Here is a 20,320-nt window from a genome sequence, read left to right as displayed (position 1 = left end):
GGACGGATTTTAACAGCAGACAAAAAAAAGTTACGGAAGTGCAAAAAATATATGTTTTTATATATGTATAAGTATTTCATAAATACAAAATTGTGGAAATTCATCACAGTATAAAATTGGCATTGGAAGATTTTGACGTTGCTGTAGGCAGCAAAGAAAAGTGCAATAACTGAGATTGCAAGGCAGTGGAAAGCAGGAAAATCAATCAAGAAATTTCAATGTATGTTAAATACAATGTTACAATAACTAAGTGCATTGTAAAACAGTATATTAAAGCAAAAAATGTTGCAATGTTAAGAAAATATTTAAGTTTGTGAAAAAGCAAGCAGGAAAAAAATCCAATCCGATGATAACGAAGAGCATAAAGTTGAATATTCTTGCATTTTGCATATTCTGCTATTCGCAATTTAGCAGCTGATAAAAATTCAAAAGTGGTGACAGTAAACAAATAAATAAAAAAATTGTTGTGATTGTGAAAATCTTATCAAATTTTCATAAAACTACTGCAAATCTTTTTGATTCAACAAAGAGCTACTTAACATTGCAGCAAAAAGGCAGATTTTGATAGGTACGTTAAAGGATATTGGAATGCAAATTTCAATTGTAACTATCCATCGAAAACGGTTCAATAAGAGTGTAGTTCAAGTATATTCATAAAAAATTATGAGCACTTACGTAAATATACATCTGTACATATGACTGATACGGAAAGGTCGTCACGGTAAATTTTTTAACTACGCATTTCGCTCGAGAGAAAGCAGTGAAACAAAACAAAGAAAGATAAGGCAATAAAAAAGTGGCCTGAAAATATAACAGCTATCGTGTGACAAGTATTGTGCTCATAATTAATTACTTTCTAGTTGCATCGTTTTATCTGCTGGTAAAATAGCACAAAACAAAAAGATTATATCGGAAAAACACACAATTATTAAATACTCTGTTTAAATTTAAATACTTTTTGTTTGACAACGAGTTGATAACGTCAATTATTATCAGAGTGTAATATTATCCGTGTTATTGTGCCCGTGGCGCTGAGGGGCTTAGTGGTGGCTTCGTGCTTATTTTATACGCTTAGGTAGCAACAAATCCATAGTGCGCACTACAAATTGAACATAAAGTTGCAAAGATGACCAACAATGCTACCAATTCCGCATCTCGATTTCGCTCACAACGCAACGACGTAAGTTATAATTTTTACAATACATAAAATATGTTTTCAAACACATATTCTTAAATACCATATGCAAATGAATGCATTGATTTATTTTTAATTTGGCATAACTGTACATATTTATACTGTACATTATCTTTTTTCATTGTAAAATCATTCACTATTCCCTTTACCTTTGAATATTATTTTCAGAAGACCTTTATTGCCACACATTTTAAACTATCAAGTTAAATTTGTTTTAAACTAATTTTTGACTTTGAATTAATTTTCTTCATTCAAACTGTGAATCGAATCATTTATTTCCAAGATTGGTACAACCTGTTTTATGTTCGTCTAAAGTTTGATCTACATTCATATGTATGTATGTCAATTAGTGCGTATTTGACAGCTGTTTGTTTACGACGCGAACAGTTTGTATTGATATAGTATGTAATTATATCCACTAAAACAAATCAAAATTTTAACTAAAAATATAAAATCTAAAGTCCATTTTTGGTTGGATCCACAATAAAATTGTTTATGTTTTAGTCTGACCTGATCATTTATAAATTACTTTTTTTGCCTCTTATACGAATTTCGTCGGCTTCGTAACAGATTGCTTACAGATCTAATAAGATTAGTTTACTTATTTTTAGACTCCGATTAGTCTCATGTATAATCACGCCATATTCAAGCCCACGTTTATCTTTTCTCTTGCTTTTTATATTTCGTTCTACAGAAGTGACGTTTTGAATGAAAGTTTAACGGAGTATGACAGTTATTCAATCATTTCTTCTTTATTCTTAATATAAATTGTATCGTCTATAAAATTTTTGTTTATAATAATAAATTTGGTCTCAACAATTGAAGGCCTTAAGTGCACAGACATAACAGGCTCTTCTCCCGAGGGTCGACATTACTAAAAGGGTAGACATCACAAAGAAAGGGTAAATAGAGTAACTCCATGCTAGTCCTACTACTGAGAGACAACACTACTAATTGGTACACTGACGGCTCAAAACCGTCCGAAAGCATTAGTGCAGGCATCACAGGACCGCGTATAAAACTTTCCTTACCTATGGGACGCACCTCCTCTGGGGGACGTGTCATAAATGGACAGCCGGGAACGAACTAGCTGACGAGCCTGCCTGCTCTGCAGCTGCTTCCAAGACGGTAGGTCGAGAATCCTGCATTGCGGTGGGTTCCCATACCAAAAATGAGCTGGCCCGCAAAGAGAGAATGGGTAGGGAAAGATATTGGCAACAATTTAAAGGCATGCGGCAGACAAAGTTGCCTATGGGTGGCTACAACCTCACTGGGTTCAAAAGTATAATATACCGCCCCAGAGACGAATTCGAGGAATTTTACACTAGGCATTGCAGACTCAAGAAGCACTTGTTTAACTGGGGTATAGCCTCTTCTGGTTTTGCGACATAGAACGGGAAACTTCTAAACACCTGATTTTAGACTGTACAACAGTCTGTAGACGCGGGATCTAGATCCTTGGATCTATATATCCAAATAGGGTTCACATCGCCTCGATAGCGCCCAGAAGGTTCCTGGAAGTAATCAGACTTCCGGACCTATGTCAGTCTGAGTGACGCAAAGAAGAGCACAAAACATCTTAGGTCGCATTGCAAACCTCAATTTATTTCCATTTATCTGTATATAACAATAATAATTTTTTTTAAATATTGCAATTCAAATTACAAACTTAAAAACCCAACACAATTCATATAGATAGAATATAGATAATGAGCTGCCGACGTCATGAGATTAGAAGCGATCAGCTATGGACAGACAGTTAATATTATTCCAATAGAAGGAAGATTAAACACTTTTTTTAAGTATCTCCCATCAACGATATCGAAGAAACAATCTCCTTTACCCCAACACAATACATACATATATCCCGTAGGCAGTGGGTCACACTAACATCAAAACCCACTCATATGACCCCAGTAATAAAATTCCCCAATTGCTCAAATAAGATTGATTGATTTTTCTTTCCCGATAAGACTATTTTACTTCGTATACGAAAGAATAGAGATAAAACTTAGACCACTACTTCGGAACGCATAGCAGGTTGTGTAAAAAACTCTTGAATGTTGATAAACATTTATTCACAAGTTACATATGTACGGGGTCGATACACTATTTACTCATTCAGAATTGCTCATTGCTTCCTACTGGCAACCCGTTGCGTGCTCATTTGGCCCCCTTTAAATTGCATTGTGTGAAATCTGCAAACATTTTGTGGTCCATTTCCTAACGAATAATGCTTTTAATTGCATTGATTTATCTTTTTTCATCCTTTGTATACAAATTTAAAATTAATCTGGGCATTTTCACAGCAGCACATCGCACTCATACATTTTCTTCTTGAAGTGAGCAACTGGAGCATCATGCAAATGTATAAATTTGTACTTAAGTATATATGTTTGTGTATATGAGTATGTATGCTGAAAGCAACACGCGAGTATAGAAATTGTGCGAAGCACTTCATTGCGTTCATACGAAGCGCGATCTTTTCAAATCTGTATGTAAGCGTATATCTTTCAATTTGCCAGTAAGTAGTGGATATTCTGCATTTGATGCTCCGTTGCTGTTGCTCCGGTTTTGGTTGACCTATACTGGTGTAATGGCGTGAACATGACTGTGTTTGGCGTATATTGCTGCTGTTGTACGCCAATAAATGATAAGTGGGTGAGATGCTGACATATATGCCGCATATACATGTGTGTGTAATTGTCTGCAGTAAATAAATTAACAACTAACAACCACCTACTCTTAATTGTAACATAATAAACAACTTATTTAAGGTGTTATTGACGCTAATTAATCGCATGGACTGCAGGAAATTGTGTGATTTTTATGCATATTATACATACTTTGATGTAGCCAGTAAACGGAGCATAAATATTGGTTAGTTAACCTACATTTTAGCTTTATATGTATTGAACGTATTCTTAAATGAACGTCGATAAGCAAGTTAGTGGAGTTACTGCGGGGGTGAAAAATAACCTAAAAAATTCGAAGCTGTTTCAAATATGCGACGAAAAATTAAGAAATCCTTTCTAAAATGTGCAAGGAGATTCAGGTTTCTAAGTACTAGTGAATTGCTATCTATCAACAGCAATCTAAATACTATGATTATTTAATCTATTGTTCGTAAAGCGATCTGGCTGCTAAGATTTAAATACGATAGATAACTATTTGTCTATTTTAAAAGTATCATGGCAAGGAATAAAACTGCAATCTACCCGATTCCTTTATATTTATATTCCAAACAAGGTACTTTAAGTTTGCCGCGACGTTTGGAACACCGAAAGTAATCGTCAAAGACCCATAAAGTATACATATGTATAAATGATCAGTGGGGCGAGCTATAGCACAGCAGCATATAGCTGCAATACAGCTCGATCAATCAAACTCATGTTCTTGTATGGAAAACTGTTTAATTTGGAAGGGACCACGTAAATTTGACCAGATTATAACCTGTAATAATTATTATACAAGCTATCGCTACAATCTCCGAAGAAATTGTTCAGATTGGGCAACTATAGCATATAGCTGTCATACAAACCGACCGATCAAGTGTATTTGAAAAAAAAATGGTTTATTAAGGGACACACCTAGTTTGATATTATAAAAAGATAACTTTTTTCCATGTATCGATAGGTTATACTTTTAAAACTAACATACTAAAGTTTTAAATTGATATCTCAAAAATGTTTTTATGTTACAGTCTCCTAAAGTGTAGCCGCCCACTTCAATCAGCTTCATCAGTTTACCTTTAAATGCGTTTTTCTCAAAAGTAAATTTTTCAAATTTGCTTGAATGATTATCCGCGAAGAAATTATCTGATTACTATCTAATTTTTTCTTAATCTGCTTATAGTTCTCCATACAATGACGTATCAGTTCTATGATCTGATCAAAAATCGAATTTTGGCGCCATTAATACGCCGCCATTTTGTAAATTATGGATTCTTTTTCCACCTTCTAGTATATAATACCTTCAAGTATATAATTTTTTTTAAGTTTCATCCACGGAAAAAGTCGGAACTACTGCAGCAGTGGAGGACCATGTTTTTTAGCGCCGATTGCGCGTATACAAATGTTTTTTTGTATATTTCTAAAATATGTAACGGGTGATCCAAGTAGGTACTTTTTTCAATAGCCTTTTTTGACAGATTACACTTGAGTCGTGTCAAACTGTCATGCTTTTTTGTTCAGTATTGTTTGACATTTCATCATGGAAAGACTTACACCTGAACACCGTTTATAAATCATTCAACTTTATTACGAAAATTCACGTTCTGTAAAGAATGTTTTTCGCGCGCTTCGCTAAACTTATGGTCAACATAATTGGCCTACTGAGCGTACTATTCGCAACGCCATCACCCATCTTTAGATCCAGCATTCATTATTGGATAATATTCGACCGAATAGACCACGTCCAGTATGCAATGAAGAAAATATAGCGGGCGTAGCTAAGAGTGTACACGATGACCGTGGAGAGTCGATTCGGCGCCGTTCGCAGCAGCTCGGACTGACATATGGATCTTAAATTGAAAGTGTAAAAACACAGCTTGTGCAAGAACTGAAGAACTGAAGAATTGGACCTTCCCAAGCGACATCGCTTCGTTCTATGAGCTCTTGAAAAGATCCCACATTTTTGAGCCAAATTTTGTTCAGCGATGAGGCCCATTTGTGGTTCAACGGGTATGTACACAAGCAAAATTGCCACATTTGGGACGAAGAGCAACCTGAAAAGATTTAAAAGCTACCATTTCATCCTGAAAAAACAACGGTTTTTTATGGTTTGTAGGACGGTGGAATCATCGGTCCGTATATCTTTAAAAAATGATGCCGTTGAGAACGTAACCGTCAATGGCGAAAGTTATCGCGCCATGATAACCGAATATTTGATGCCTGAAATTGAAGCTCGTGATCTCGGCGACACAAGACGACGCCACTTCCCACACATCGCATCAATTAATGGATTTATTGAGAAAACACTACGGTGAGCAGATAATTTCAAATTTAAACTTTTTCTTGTGGGAATATGTAAAGTCTAAAGTCTATGCTAGTTTACTTTATAGGTATACTAAACTTTCGCAAAATGGTGAACATCGTGGACTTATTCCAAAAATGTAGCTTTTAGGAAACCAAGGTGTACTTTAAGTCAGAAAAAGTTCGATTCTTTGAAAACCTTAAACCTGGCTTAAAAAATTGTAATCATTTAAGGTGGTTTTCTAGTCTAGAAAAAAAAGAAATCGATTTTTTTTTATATTTACAAAGTTTAACTATTCAAGAATATGTCTACAAGAGAATTTTTAAAAATTCAAATTATTTTCGGTGATATAAATATTTTGTTGACCCGGCATCCAAACTAGTTTGACCAGTTCGCGAAGTTTTAAACTTTCGTTTTTAATTTTTCTGAAACTGTTTTTTTCAAAACGATACCCAAGCTTTCTCAGGTTCTACTAGACCAATTTGCTTAAAATTTTTAGAGAGTGGTTCTTATAGACTTGTCTATGTCTGGAACTAGCCATATATCCAAATTTTAATTTGTGCTATTTTTAAAAACTTTGAAACATTCAAAAATATTTTTACAAAAATTATTTTTTTTTCAGCCAGTCCCCATTTGTGATAAAATGTTTTTCAGACCTTTCCGACACTGCGACATTTTTCTAGATTAATCTTGTTTTTTTGGTTTCAAAGTGCTAGGAAGGGTGAAATCTTGGGTATGGTGCACGTGAGACCACCCACTTTATCTGTCGCTAGTTTTTAGAATTTTAAAATTTTTTTTTTGATTTTTTTTCTCTAGTCTTGTAGTTTAAAAAAAATAGATAGTAAAACTAAGAATTACCTTTTTTTCCGAAACTTTAAAATTTACCTGAAATTCATGCCTTTAAACTGGAACATCGCCTTAAAATAAATATACTTGTATTACTCATACGCCTTGTTGCACAAGTATCCCTATTGATAATTTGTATTATTACCAAACACTTCTTTTACAAATTATATTTTAATTCAGTTTTCCTTGTAAATATTGTTGGCAAGGAATAAACTTAATTCTACCAGTCAAATCATTCGGCATGTTAAAACATCTATATTTAGAATTTGTAAATCATTATTTCAATTATTTGATTTTTCGATTTTAATAAATTTTTACGAAAACTTGTTTTTGTTTTATTTAATATATTTTTTACATTCTACAGGAAAAATAATTATTTTCAAAAATTTTTTGAATGTTTATATTGTATTTATATTTTTTTTCATTTTCATTTTCTTTATCTAAAGCCTTTAAGCTTTTAAAAATTTACAGAGATTTACAGGCAACAGCTGTTATTCTTGACGTTTATTTCTCTTTGACTGTTAAAATTGTGATTATGGTTTTGTTTTACATTTAAGTACTTTAGTCGATGAATTTAACTGTTCCACTCTCCATTAGTTTCATAGAAAAACATTTTGCAAAATTTGGTAACACGTTTTGAATATTTTATACTTTGAGCATCAGTGGTTGATTATCTTCACTCTTTTACTTTTATTTGCAAATCTCTTTGTAACTACTATTGCTCTTAGTATACTATATTTTCTATTCTTCCCCATCTATACACACATACTTTTGTAATGTGTATTTATGTCTGTCATACAACTTGCGTCAAAACAAAACTCAGCTGTGCGCGTGCAGGTTGGCTCCACTGACCGGTAATGGCAACCCATATTCCACATACCCCACATTTATGTATCAACAATGTAGACTGTAAATACAAGTTTTTAAGCTTTACAGGGTGATACTGTAGAGTTTATGAATTTTAATTTATTTAATAATTTACCTTTACGGCAATCTAACCCTCTTCCCAGCAAACATAGCCTCAAACGTTGAAGAAATTTTGGTTATTGTATCTGAAACTATTATCCATTTGAATAATTGAGAATCTCACAATAACTCGACTTGAGGGGTTAGATAAATAAATAATTGCAACTAAATAAATGAAATAAAAAATGCATTAAATATATGACAAGCAAGCTTCTTTTGGACAGATTAGCCTTCTTAAATTCGTATTAAAATCTTATTAGAGAACTAAATTTAATTTCAATTGAGGAGTCATTCTCTACCGTTGAAAACTAGAGGAACGCTCGAAGTGTTTTTTGTTCAATATTATGACTAAAACATATGTATACAAGAAATGAGAGTGAGAGATTTTTACTCGGTTGATATGATCTCAGGAAGGCTGTCTTAAGTTTCTCAAAGCAAATAAGTAATTAAGTAACAAAACACTTTTTTATAATTCGAGAGAATGTATTTGCAAATATACGAAGTTTTTTTTTTTTATTTTTTTTTAATTTTTTAATTTTTCGGTTGCAACTGACGTTTTTTCAATCATTATTCTTTCTAATTTTCATTATACAGTTAGTTATATTGAATATTTAGAAATTTTAATGCCACCCTGTAGTGCTTTTGTAATTTCCACGTTGTTTTTGTTGCCATGCAAAAGCATATACCTTGAGAAGTCAGCTTTGTAAATGTAAATGTAAACAAAACATGAAAGACTGCCATGACAAGTAGTGGAGTGGGTGATGTACAGAAACATATGCTTATATCTGTGTGCAAAGTGAGAGAGCTACATTGTTGCATCCATGCATTTTTGTGCGAAAATAAAAATGGAAAATCTAACAGTTTTGCTCCCACACTCTTACCACTCGTTAGTTGCTGTTAGTTTTAGGAATTTTCTGCAGCTTATTTGTGGCTGTAAGTATTTTAGGTGAGAAAATTTTTGTGCTTTGGGGAAAAATGCAACAATGCTCCCAAGTATTTTCCAACAATTTCTGTGGCTTCATTTTATTTGTGGTATTTTTTGGACACATACAGTTTGCCATGGCTTGTCATACACCTTCACAGTCACTGTCATTTCATCAACAAGAATAGTTGGGCTGTGAAGCGAATAGTTTCAGTTGGCGCCTCCGAAACCCATAGGAAAATACATACATAAAATTATATAGTTTTATTCCCAGCTCGCTGGTGTGGCAGCGTTGTTGCTGCTCTCCGTTGGCAAGCAAAGAGTGAGAGACTCGCACAGAGACCTAGTAGCGCCACTGTAGCCACATTATGGGCATTCTCGCCTCATTGTCGTACCATCCGTCGTGTTGTCGTGGTCGCTGTAGTCGTTTTGGTGGCTTATTTTTTGCATTAAATCAACGCAGCAACTTCGCCCTGCCCCACCGTCGTCCTGTACATTGAGTATTTAAACGTTTATTACACACGCGTATGTGGACTCGTGAAGTAAATACGTGTAGACAGTCGTGTGCGCTTTTCTTCTTACATATTAGAAATATTTCTGTTTTTTGTATTTGCATTTGCCTCTGTGACAATTAGTGTGTAGGAAAATCTCGCACTCGAAACGTTTAATGCGATTTTTAGTGTGTATCTCACGTCAGCTAGCGTAGCAGCAATTAGAAAAGGTTTGCTGCTCACACAGTGTTTACAGTTTGCAGTGTTGGTTGTTGTTATTTATTTTTCTTGCTCCTGCTGTGAAAAATTTCGCATGAACGTCATTTGTATTGCAAGCAAGCAGTTGCATGAAATTAAATTCGTGCGAGAAAATGCAAGAGTTCGCAAGAAACTGCAGTGGCTGAGAAAAAGTGAATAAAAAATAAATAAAAAAGAAATTATTGTAAAATAAATGAAAATTAAATTAAATTAAAGGTAGAACACCAAAGACGGTTGTCAACTTGTGCCACTTTTAATGAAAAAGTGTGAAGTAAAAGTGCAAAGTAATCGAAATTGCATGTATTTATAATATATTATACATATATATACATATGTACATATATTTGTATGTAAGTGTATTCTTGCAACGCGCTTGAAAAGTTCGATTTTTCAAAGTAAACTTGCCCCATTTTGTGTTCACACGAATATTCACGTAAGCACGTATATTGTAAAAACAACAACAGCATACTTGAGTGAAAAAATATTTGTTTATAATATACATACTTGTGCATATTGCTACTGCTGCTGATGGGTGCAAAAATGTCAACAGTGATTATTATTATTATTATTTGTTTTTAAAAGTTGCCAATTTGCAATGTTTTAGCAAATATTTAAAGTGTTTAATTTTTTACGATGAATATTGGTTTTATTTTTAAGTTTATTTTTGTTGTTGCAAGTGTGACTGCTCATGAGTTTTTTTTAATGAGTTTCCTTAAGTTTCAAGCATATTTCCTTTAAATTATAAACATGTTTTGAAAGAACTGACTTTAATTATGTAAGGTCGTTTAATTTATAAGTGAACGCTAAAATTTCCTAAAGGCAATATCTCAGTTGTCAAATAAATACCTCATTTGCTTGTTGAGTATTGTTGCCTGCGGCAGTTTGAAAATTTTCTGAGATACATTTTTTTCGGGCTAAAAAACTAAATTGGCAATGGTTTATTTTTTTATCAACATCGCTAAACGCCAAAAAAACTGTGCGAGTTTATGTTGTTTACATTTTTTTTTTTTGCTAGTATTCGTTTGCCGTGTGTTCTTTTAGCGATCGATGTCACTTACGATTATGTACACCTAATGGAAAGTTTATATTATCGTAGCAGAACCCGTACCACATCATTTGCGTAGAGGTAAACATAAGTTTCGCAGTTTTGATCTATATAGTATTGAAATGGTATCAACACTGAAAGCCAACGCATTTTAAAAAGAGTATGACCGTGTCGCAACTCGTTAGGATACTATCACTGAGTTCTAAATTGCTCCACTTTGATCTTATTTTTGATTAAATCAACTTGTTTTTTGGTTTTTCATTTTTGATATCTGGGAACACTATTTGGAAACAAGTATTAATTAAATACTTGTTGAGAACTTTCCTCCAGACCTTATTAAACTCACCTTAGTTTTGAATATTATGCTCTGCTTAGCAATTTTTACAAAATTGGCAACTCCATTTCAAAATATGCATGAATTACAAACTTTTCGAAAACTTTCAGCAAGACTTTATTTAGAGCCCTTTTGACAACAATTCAAGCAAAATTCCGTGCAGATATCTTGTAAAAAAAGTTTTCCATACAAGGACTTGATTTTAACGATCAGTATGTATGTTGTTTGGTTCGAAATCGGCGGTTTCGACAAATGAGCAGTTTCTTGGGGAGAAAGGACGTGTGCGAAAATTTCAGATCGATATCTCCGAAATTGAGGGACTAATTCACGTATAAACAGACGGGATTGGCTATATCGAAATCAGTTTTTCACACTGATCATTTATATTTACCATATACATATATATATACATTCTATATGGTCTCCGACCTTTCCTTATGTTCAGGGTATAAATATGTTTAGACAGGGAATTCTTAAATAAATTATGTTGTTGGGTTATCCTCAATCGCTGAGAGCTGAAATACCTGAGAAATTCTAAAAAAACTTATCTGTTAAAAAACTTTTTTTCCTTGACATTGATTTTTGTTTTAGCAATTCATTACTATTCTGCATTTTTTGCTCTATAACACGCTTGCAATAAATACGAGAATCATAACCTATATGCTTACATTCATACGTACATATATATTATTAGGTACGTTTTAACGGCATATTGTATGCTTTCTGCTTATTCAATAAATTCTTCATTGTTCTTTCTACATTGCAAAGCATCAGCTGTTGCCCACTCTTTTTTCCTCTGCTACAATTACAACTTTTGTTATTAGCTCTTTAGTTTGTAGTTGTCTTGCTGGCGATTTTATGCATTACCTTTTCTCTGGTAGTTACTAACTTATTTTCTGTTTTATTTTCTTCGTTTTTGTTATGCTTTTTTAGATATTTCATTTTGCTTTTGTATTCCTTCTCATTATCTGCCACTTTGCTTTAACTTGTTTTTCTAGTACTCTTTTGTAACATTTAATTTTTTTATTTATTTTTTATACTGTTTTTTACATTTTCTGCCATGCGCTTGCCAATATCAGCTGTTTCCAACAGCTTTTCACACCCATCTACCAACATAAGCGACCTCTGTATCCAACAAGCCGTGCTATTGGCTCCATAACTGCATGCTGAACGATCCCACTAAACGCACCCAATGCATGTACATACTTGCATGAACAACAGTTCGTACTCTCTGTTGTTGCTGCCGTGATATTGCTGTTAACTGCATTTCGCTGTTATTTCCTGCATTTGGTCATATGTTTTGTTATTGTTTTGCGTGTATTTCATTCACAGGTCAGCGAAGCAGGGTGGTAGTGTGGGTTGTGTTCACAATAATCGATGCATTTAAATTGGAATAGCAACAACAAATGAAGCTGTAGTGTAAATGACATGTAAATAGAATGTAAGCGTGTATATTTTTGCGTAATAAAAATAGAATTGCTGAAATTTATAAAAAAATATGTATGCGCATACAAACGTCAGTGCATAAGTGCCATATATGTACATACAAAAATATGCACACTTGCGTGCTACTTGCCCGTGTATTATTTGTACTTGTACCACTCGTTTTGCTGTGACCACTTCAAATTGGCGTGTGCATGAAATGAAATGAATTTATTTATTTAATTGAATGAGATGACAAAAATAAATTGAAAGAAATAAGGCAACGCTGCCAACAGCAAGAAATGCGACGACAATAAATAAGGCAGCAAACGAAAATTGGCGCGGTATAAATAAGAAGGCGTGGCATGGTACTTTGTACGATGTGTGGCTGTTTTTTTATATGTTTTGTACATTTGTATATAATTTATGTATGTATTTTATTATTTTCTTGGTAATTCTCTAAACTAGCATATTTACTTAATTCGAAGGCTTTAGGCCTTTTTTGTTTTAAGATTTATGTTGGAATTACCGCTTTTATTTGCTGCGCGTGCTTTATTTAAACGCCGCTATATATATTCTATTTTTTCGCATGATTTTGCAACATGTTTTTACTCAACTATCCAACAGTTGTTATGCGCCTAAACCGTCTGTCATTCAATTACTCCACGGCGTATGCGTGACTTTAAAAATATTTGTAAATAAAAATAAATTGCAACTATCTGTTGCTGTACGCTTATAAAGTGAAAATATAAATGTTATCAGTTCTGCTAAAAAAAATATATATAACAAAAATGCGTAAATAATATAGATGGCGGGGTGTTGCCAATTTAACGGTGTAATTGACAAATTTTTCTATTATAATTTATGTTTTTATGGGACCGCAATTTCTGTATACATACCATATATACATATTATACAATACAATAGGTGTTATGTTGTGTACAGTGCCTATAATATACATCTTTTTATGAAAATAAATTGCATTTTCATGCTTCAGATTGTCAAATTACTCAAAAACAATCTGCTAATTAATTGTTAATAATGCTGAGGAAAGCTGCTTCGTTTGCGTAAAAATGCTAATTATATCCAATATAAAATATGATTGTGAAGAACTTGCAGTTAGTTTGCAAATTAAATTGTAAAATTTATTTAATATATGCTCTATTAATAAAAGAAGGTAAAATAATAAACAAAATTGGGAATTAAAATTAAAAATATATGGGAATTCAAAAAAAAATTGCAAATAATGGTGGAAAGTGGTATAATCACATTCCGAAAAAAATACCAAAGAAAATAAAAATACTTTTAAATATATTCTCATATTTGAATATGCTAAAATGCCAATAAAACTGCAATGTCTTGCATATCGGGATTGCCCATAGTAAAAACGAAAATAGTTTTAAAATAATGCTCGGAATGAAAAAAAATATGATTCAAGTGGAATAAATTGATTAAACTAAATAAAAATTTTATAAATGAAAAAATCTTCGTAATTTTTGTTATCTTGTAAAAAAAAATAAAATTTATAAAAGCAGTTAAAAAACAAAAACAAAAAATAAGAATATATTGTATTTAAATTATTATGTAAAGTAAATTAAATAAAACAGTAAAATTATTTGTTATTAATATTTTATATTTAAATATATAAAACGAAATAAAATTAAATTGTATTGTATTGTTATTGAATTTTAAATATTTAGTAAAAAGAATAAAAAAATTAAAAATAGAAATAGTTGTAGATACAATAATTTTTCTTTTTTTTAAATGTCTTAATAAAAAATAACTTTCAGATTTTTAATCTCAAAAACCCGATCGAAAAAATAAAAGAAACTTGTAATAATATTTTTGGAATTAATAATTTCATTTGAATTTTTCAAAATCATATATTTGGTATTAATTTTTTAAACCGCTATTTGGGATTAAAATTTATATTAGTTTGAAAAAAAAAATTTAATCTTAAAAATCTTAAACGCAGATTAGTGATTAGATATTTGAATCTCGAACTATTAACTTAGAACTATTGGATTGCTTTCCAAAAATTAAAATTTGTAAGATTCAATATGCCTTTACTATCTTCTGCCTCCGTCAAAGTACTCTTTAGTGAAGCGATATTGTTTAATTTAAATTTTTAATATTAGTCAAACATTTTTTTAATTAAAATAATATTAAAAAGTCTCGAAAATTTAATTAATTTTCATTTTAATAATCTAATCAAATTGAAAACTGAAAAAGAAAATCAAAAATGATTATAAACAGTGTTATTGGTAATAATTATATATTGATTTTATAGAAAATATTTTTTTAAATTTAATTCATTTTTTTTTATTAAAAATATGAAAATAGTGATAGTTAAATTATTTAAAATAATTGTGATAGTTAAATTATTTAAAATAATTTCTTGTTTAAAAAATTAAATTCATATAGGATTAAAAATGTAATTATTTATCTTTTATAAAATGTGGAAACTAAAAATAAAACAAGATAAAAGTCATAAAAGTATTGATAAAGCATAAAAACTTCAACAATCCCAAGAAGTAGCGTGTATGCAGAATATTTCCACAAATAATCAAATATGGTGTTTTCGTCATGTATTTAAAGCTGGCAACACTTTAATATTAAAAAAAAGAAAAAGAGTAACTTTTTAATTATTTTCTTTTAAATCTAATAATCTAAAATTTTTTATTTGCAATGTCATACGAGCACTAACTTTTTACATGAGCAACCGCGCTATATATCTTAATCACCTTATCTGCTGCTTTGTTGTTGTTATCAGAGCTGCTTAATGTCCTCAATTAATTTGTTTGTATTTATTTCTATTTTAATTTTATCTCTTTATGCTGATTTTATATGATTCCATTTAAATAAATATTTTGATTTAAATAAAAGGAGACTCCTTCATAATGCTCTAGTTGACATATTCTGATTAATGTATTTACAATCGGCCAACAAAGTTTCAAAATTAAATACTGGACAGAAAAGTGTAGTTTTGGATTAGTCATGCGCAATAAAAAAGTACTTATCGTATAAATCGAATTCGGCATATTCGGGGTAAAATATTCTTTGCCAAATCGTAGATCGTGTTTGTTGTTGTTAGAAAAAATGTATGTCCTATATATCGCCTTTCTACCGTAGTCCATGCCCTCTTCTTACTGCATGCATTACCTCGCTGAGGCATAAATACGCACTTATACATGTGTATATAAAATTTACTCCCACAAAGCACTTACACACATACATACGTATCATACAAATGCATGCTTATCTTTATACATTTAATTAGTCTTTGTTGCTGCTCCACTTCTGCTGCCTTGCCGGCGCAGTTTCTCCGCAATCCAACTCTATATTTCCATTGTAATTTTTCCTTTCTTCTACAAGCCATTAAATGTGTTGCTGTATGTTGCTATTTGGTTTGTGCTATCAGCGCCGCCACTTCACATGCAACATTGCCACAATAACAACAACAACCACCGCCATATCATTATTGCATGCACTTGCTGGAAGCTCTTCATCGGCTCGAGAGGCTCCTCTAATGCATTTTATTTATATTTTTGTATTTATTTTCTCGCTTAAGTTTGCTGTTGGCAATATTTCTTTTCCCACTTTACGTGCCTCGCATGTAAATTGACTTTATTGCGAAGTAGTCGACCGAGACATACTACTCCATAACTCGGAAAAATTTAATACGCCGCATTATTGTTGCTTCAATACACTCTTGTAAGAACAGCAGCAACAACAATATGCTCCACTATTCCCATATTCCACTTTGTGGCATTATACAGCTGAGTGCAACATGTTGCACAGTGCCTTGTTTACCTAATGGTTAGTTAGTGGTGAGATAACGTTATCGATAAATGTATGCAGTTAGTTCGAATGATTTTAATTTCAATAAAATAGTGGAAAATATCGTATATTATAATGAATTTGTTGTTACAGTTCTACGGAGTCCAAGTTGTTTTGTCATCGAAACGGTCGAAAACGATTTATACCCACACATGGTGGTTTTTGGTACATTAAATTATATCTTTTGAATATTTTAAAATCATTATAACTTCTAAAGGACTTTATCTGAACCAGTAGAAGAAAAAGATCATCTCCACTATATGTGGAATGGTATGATATACGATTATTTCCCAATCCCAAAATAAGGTACATACATATGTATATTTCAAAAGGATCTCACATTCTAGAAATCTATCTAGTTTGATGTGTGTGATTAAATCAAGAAAAAACGTTAACTTTGTTTGCACCGAAGATATAATGCCCTTCACAAATATAAAAGATTGCACACTTGACAGCATGACACGTATGACAACTGTATGCTATAGTGGTCCCATCTGAACAATTTCTTTATATATTCTTATAATAATCCAAACCAAATTTCATAAATATCATGCAGATATATTGTCAAAGAAAAAAGGTATTCATACAAGCATTTGATTTCCAACGTTCAGTTTGTACGGTAGCTATATGCTATAGAGATCCGATGTCGGCGATTCCGACAAATGAACAGTTTCTTGGGGAGATCAATATCTCAAAAACTAAGGGACTAGTTCGCGTATATACAGACAGACGGACTTACGGACATCGCTAAATCGCGTCAGCGCGTCATGTTGATCATTTATAAATATATTTTATAGTGTTTCCGATGTTTCCTTCTGGGTGTTACAAACTTCGGAGCAAACGTAATATATCCTGTTCAGAGTATAATGATAATAGCTCTCTTCAATTCCCAATGCAATCGAGAGTGGTGAATCGAACAAACCAGTCCAATCTTTTGTGGAGTAATTCTTTAATTTGAGCCATTCACAATTGTTAAGCTGGTTTAAAATGTGTAAAGAAAACTTGGTAGCATTGTAGATAGCGGTTTAATGAGGTATCTGTATAGGGACAGTTCAGATGTTTATATATACATAATTATATTAAAATACTCTAGTCATTGAGGTGAGATTTGTTTTGTAGGTGGTGCGAGTTAAGGTGGAACGATTAAGACTTTAGAGTTTAATCTATATTATTAGAAATATAAACGTTTTTGCGAATAATTTTGCTTAAGCGGAATTTGGAACAAATCGCGTACGACAATAGTCTGTTATTTCTATTTATAAAAAATTAATTCATAATTTTTTTTATTTCTCTTAAGTAAGTTATGGTTTTTAAGACGCTATTTTTTAGTAAGTAAATATTTTATATTTTTTATATAATTCCCTAGTAGGTATGTTAAAAATACCTAAACGATACCTCAATAAAATTGTATAAAAATGTTCTTTTGAAACTTACCTCATACAAATAAAAAGAGTAATTGCATTCAGAGTGGGTTATCTACGTGTGTTATTCGGCATGAAAGACCAGATAATATTTTCATTGAGATAATGACTGTTACCTAACCTTACAAATCTCATGAAGTAATTCTGTATATATTGTAGTCGGTCCCACACGTACATTAAGGTTCTTAATTCATTTTTTTTTGTATTTCATAAATATGACTCAATTGAATTCTACTTTGTTCTCGGTTGTTTTTTTTCTTGTTTCTATCCAGGTAATTATTGTAATTTGTGAATAAATTTACATTTCTAATTATATATTGCGACTTTTTTGCATCTGAAAGCAATATACATACAAACTTTTTTTATAAAGCTAAGCGAACACAGTCTCCCATTCTAATAGTTGTCTGCCTGTAAAAAGCATATTGCTCTCTGATTTAATTTTTTACTAGCCTAAAGACTAAGAAAAGCAATTCACCGAGTGGAGTGGAAATAATATTTTATTTTGTTTGCGACTGGTTTTTATAAATAGGATTGCCCAAAACAAGATTTTAATTCTTTTGTCTACGCAAGTTTTTTCTGGCATCTAATGGCCTTCAAAGGTACATAGTATTTGCAATTGTTCTTGGTAGCTTTTAGTTAGGTAGTTAGTAAGTTAGTTTGTTACTAACTAATACTATAGTGTTGCTTTTGTAAATTCATTAGATATTGTCGTGTTCTGTTTCTAAGCAATAGCGAGCGAGAGTGTTAATTTGGTCTTAAATTATTGATAACGGTCATTAATAATTATTCATGTCAATATGTATGCGCTTAGCGATAGTCTAACTACATTTTTTAGCTTTATATCTATATCATCGTTATCTGAATGTTATCGGTATACCCATCTGATACATGGTATATAGTGCTTCATTTGGTGTGATAACTATAAAATATGTTTAATATCATTTGACATCTGTCAATAATTCTCTGGATTTCGTTAATGTGTTTTTTTATCCGAGCAATATTAATATTTTGTAATGTTGGATGGAATTGACAAGAAGTAGGGGTATATACATATAATATATATATGCTATAGATACACAAACAAATTAATACCCGATATCTTGTCATACTCATTAACGTTAAAAGCTACTCAAACTCGATTCATAACACTCAATACATATGTATTCAAAGTGTTCAGTATTGACTCATAGTCTGAACTATAATTTCCAACTACTCAGTGTGATTTTAGTGCACTTATCAAGGTATTAACTAACAGTACTCACAGTACTCAAGATATTTGAAATTCAGTGCCTGTTTTCAACTTGAGTTCTAAATACACAAATAGTTTTACTTTCATAATTTGAGTTAAAAAATTTAACAAAAACAATTTTTGTAATTTGGAACATATTGTAATTTCGAATTAATTGGCTTATGAAGAAGTTCATCTTGCTTCGCAAGGGATATATCTACTTGCATATCAGAAAAAAAGAGTTATTTTGTGAATTTGTTTTAAGAGGCATTTTATTTATTTTTATTTAATCGGCGATTGATTTTGCAACATTTTAATTTCCTCGATCTCCAGGAGAACCTTCGAAAAAAGGTGTCTGCCGTGAGGACAATTTTTTGCTTAAAATTAAATCAAAAAATAAAAATATTATTACAATAAATGACTGATCGAAGGGCTAGTCAAAATATTGATTTTTAACAAAATGGCGACTTTCCAAAAAAAACTGGTCAAAAGTATTATCAAAAATTTGATTCCTTCGTTCAATACTTGACAAATATCTATATATATATATTTTTCCTTTTAAGTTGTATAGGTCAAATCTATAGATTTTCCATTTGTTTATTGAGATCTGATCTTTGGTGCCTACTTATTATAGGTTGTAAATTTACGCATTTATGATATAAAAGTTGATGATATCTTATCAAAATTATATCCGTGCGAGATCTATAAGTCCTTTAATACAGAAAATGGAGATATAAAGAGATTTTTAAAGTGTTGGATACTTCGTCTAAGTCTAGGGAGTGATTAGTATTCGAAAACCGTGGATAGGTAAAGAAAGTTCACGAGTCCAGATTGGTAGATACGAGATTGCGACATGGAACAATATAAACTTTCACACTTTCATAAAAACTATAGACAAAGTCCTTCCCTTTTTTCATTCATGACGTCATGAACTTTAGTAGTTTTCTGTCAAACGCACTCTAAATAAAGTAAATTAACGATACTGTCGTAATTTCTATTTATATCACACTTGCCCTAAATACAAGATGAGAGTAATTGTCTGTATTTACTTCGAATAAGTGACAAAGTTTTGTGGCAGAGAGATTTGAGCACAAAGTGAGAAACGATTGCGTGTTCTAAAAGTGGAACTTTCATTCACTTTAACATTTTTTAATTTCAATTAAATTTGAAAGCAGTTATCTTTTGCTATCTTGAAGTAGCTGCTTTGATAAATAAAAGGCGAAATATTGTAAGGGTGCTCACATTGACCCTGCCAAAATGAGTAGTTGAGTCCAGTCAAGTATATCCAACTCGGTAATAGTAGCATCCCATACAAATAATCATCAGTTGTGTAAAAGTTGGACTCGTTTACTTAAGGCTTTTAAGTGGCCTAAATTTG

The 20,320-nt window shown here is 31.7% G+C and overlaps 1 protein-coding gene across 1 annotated transcript in view; it reads left to right on the top strand.

Annotated features, from left to right (window-relative positions):
* Positions 1 to 9,940: 9,940 nt before the first annotated feature.
* LOC106616444 (F-box/LRR-repeat protein 20) overlaps positions 9,941 to 20,320 on the top strand; it is a 99,147-nt gene continuing 88,767 nt past the window's right edge. The window contains exon 1 of the mRNA XM_070109283.1: positions 9,941 to 10,085. The gene's annotated coding sequence lies outside the window, so the exon portion shown is untranslated. The remainder of the gene's footprint in view (positions 10,086 to 20,320) is intronic.

Source organism: Bactrocera oleae, chromosome 4 (genome assembly GCF_042242935.1).
Source record: "Bactrocera oleae isolate idBacOlea1 chromosome 4, idBacOlea1, whole genome shotgun sequence".
In the NCBI taxonomy this organism is placed as follows: Eukaryota; Metazoa; Arthropoda; class Insecta; order Diptera; family Tephritidae; genus Bactrocera; species Bactrocera oleae.
Note: the sequence above shows the minus strand (reverse complement) of the source record. Positions and strands in the feature narration are given on the sequence as shown.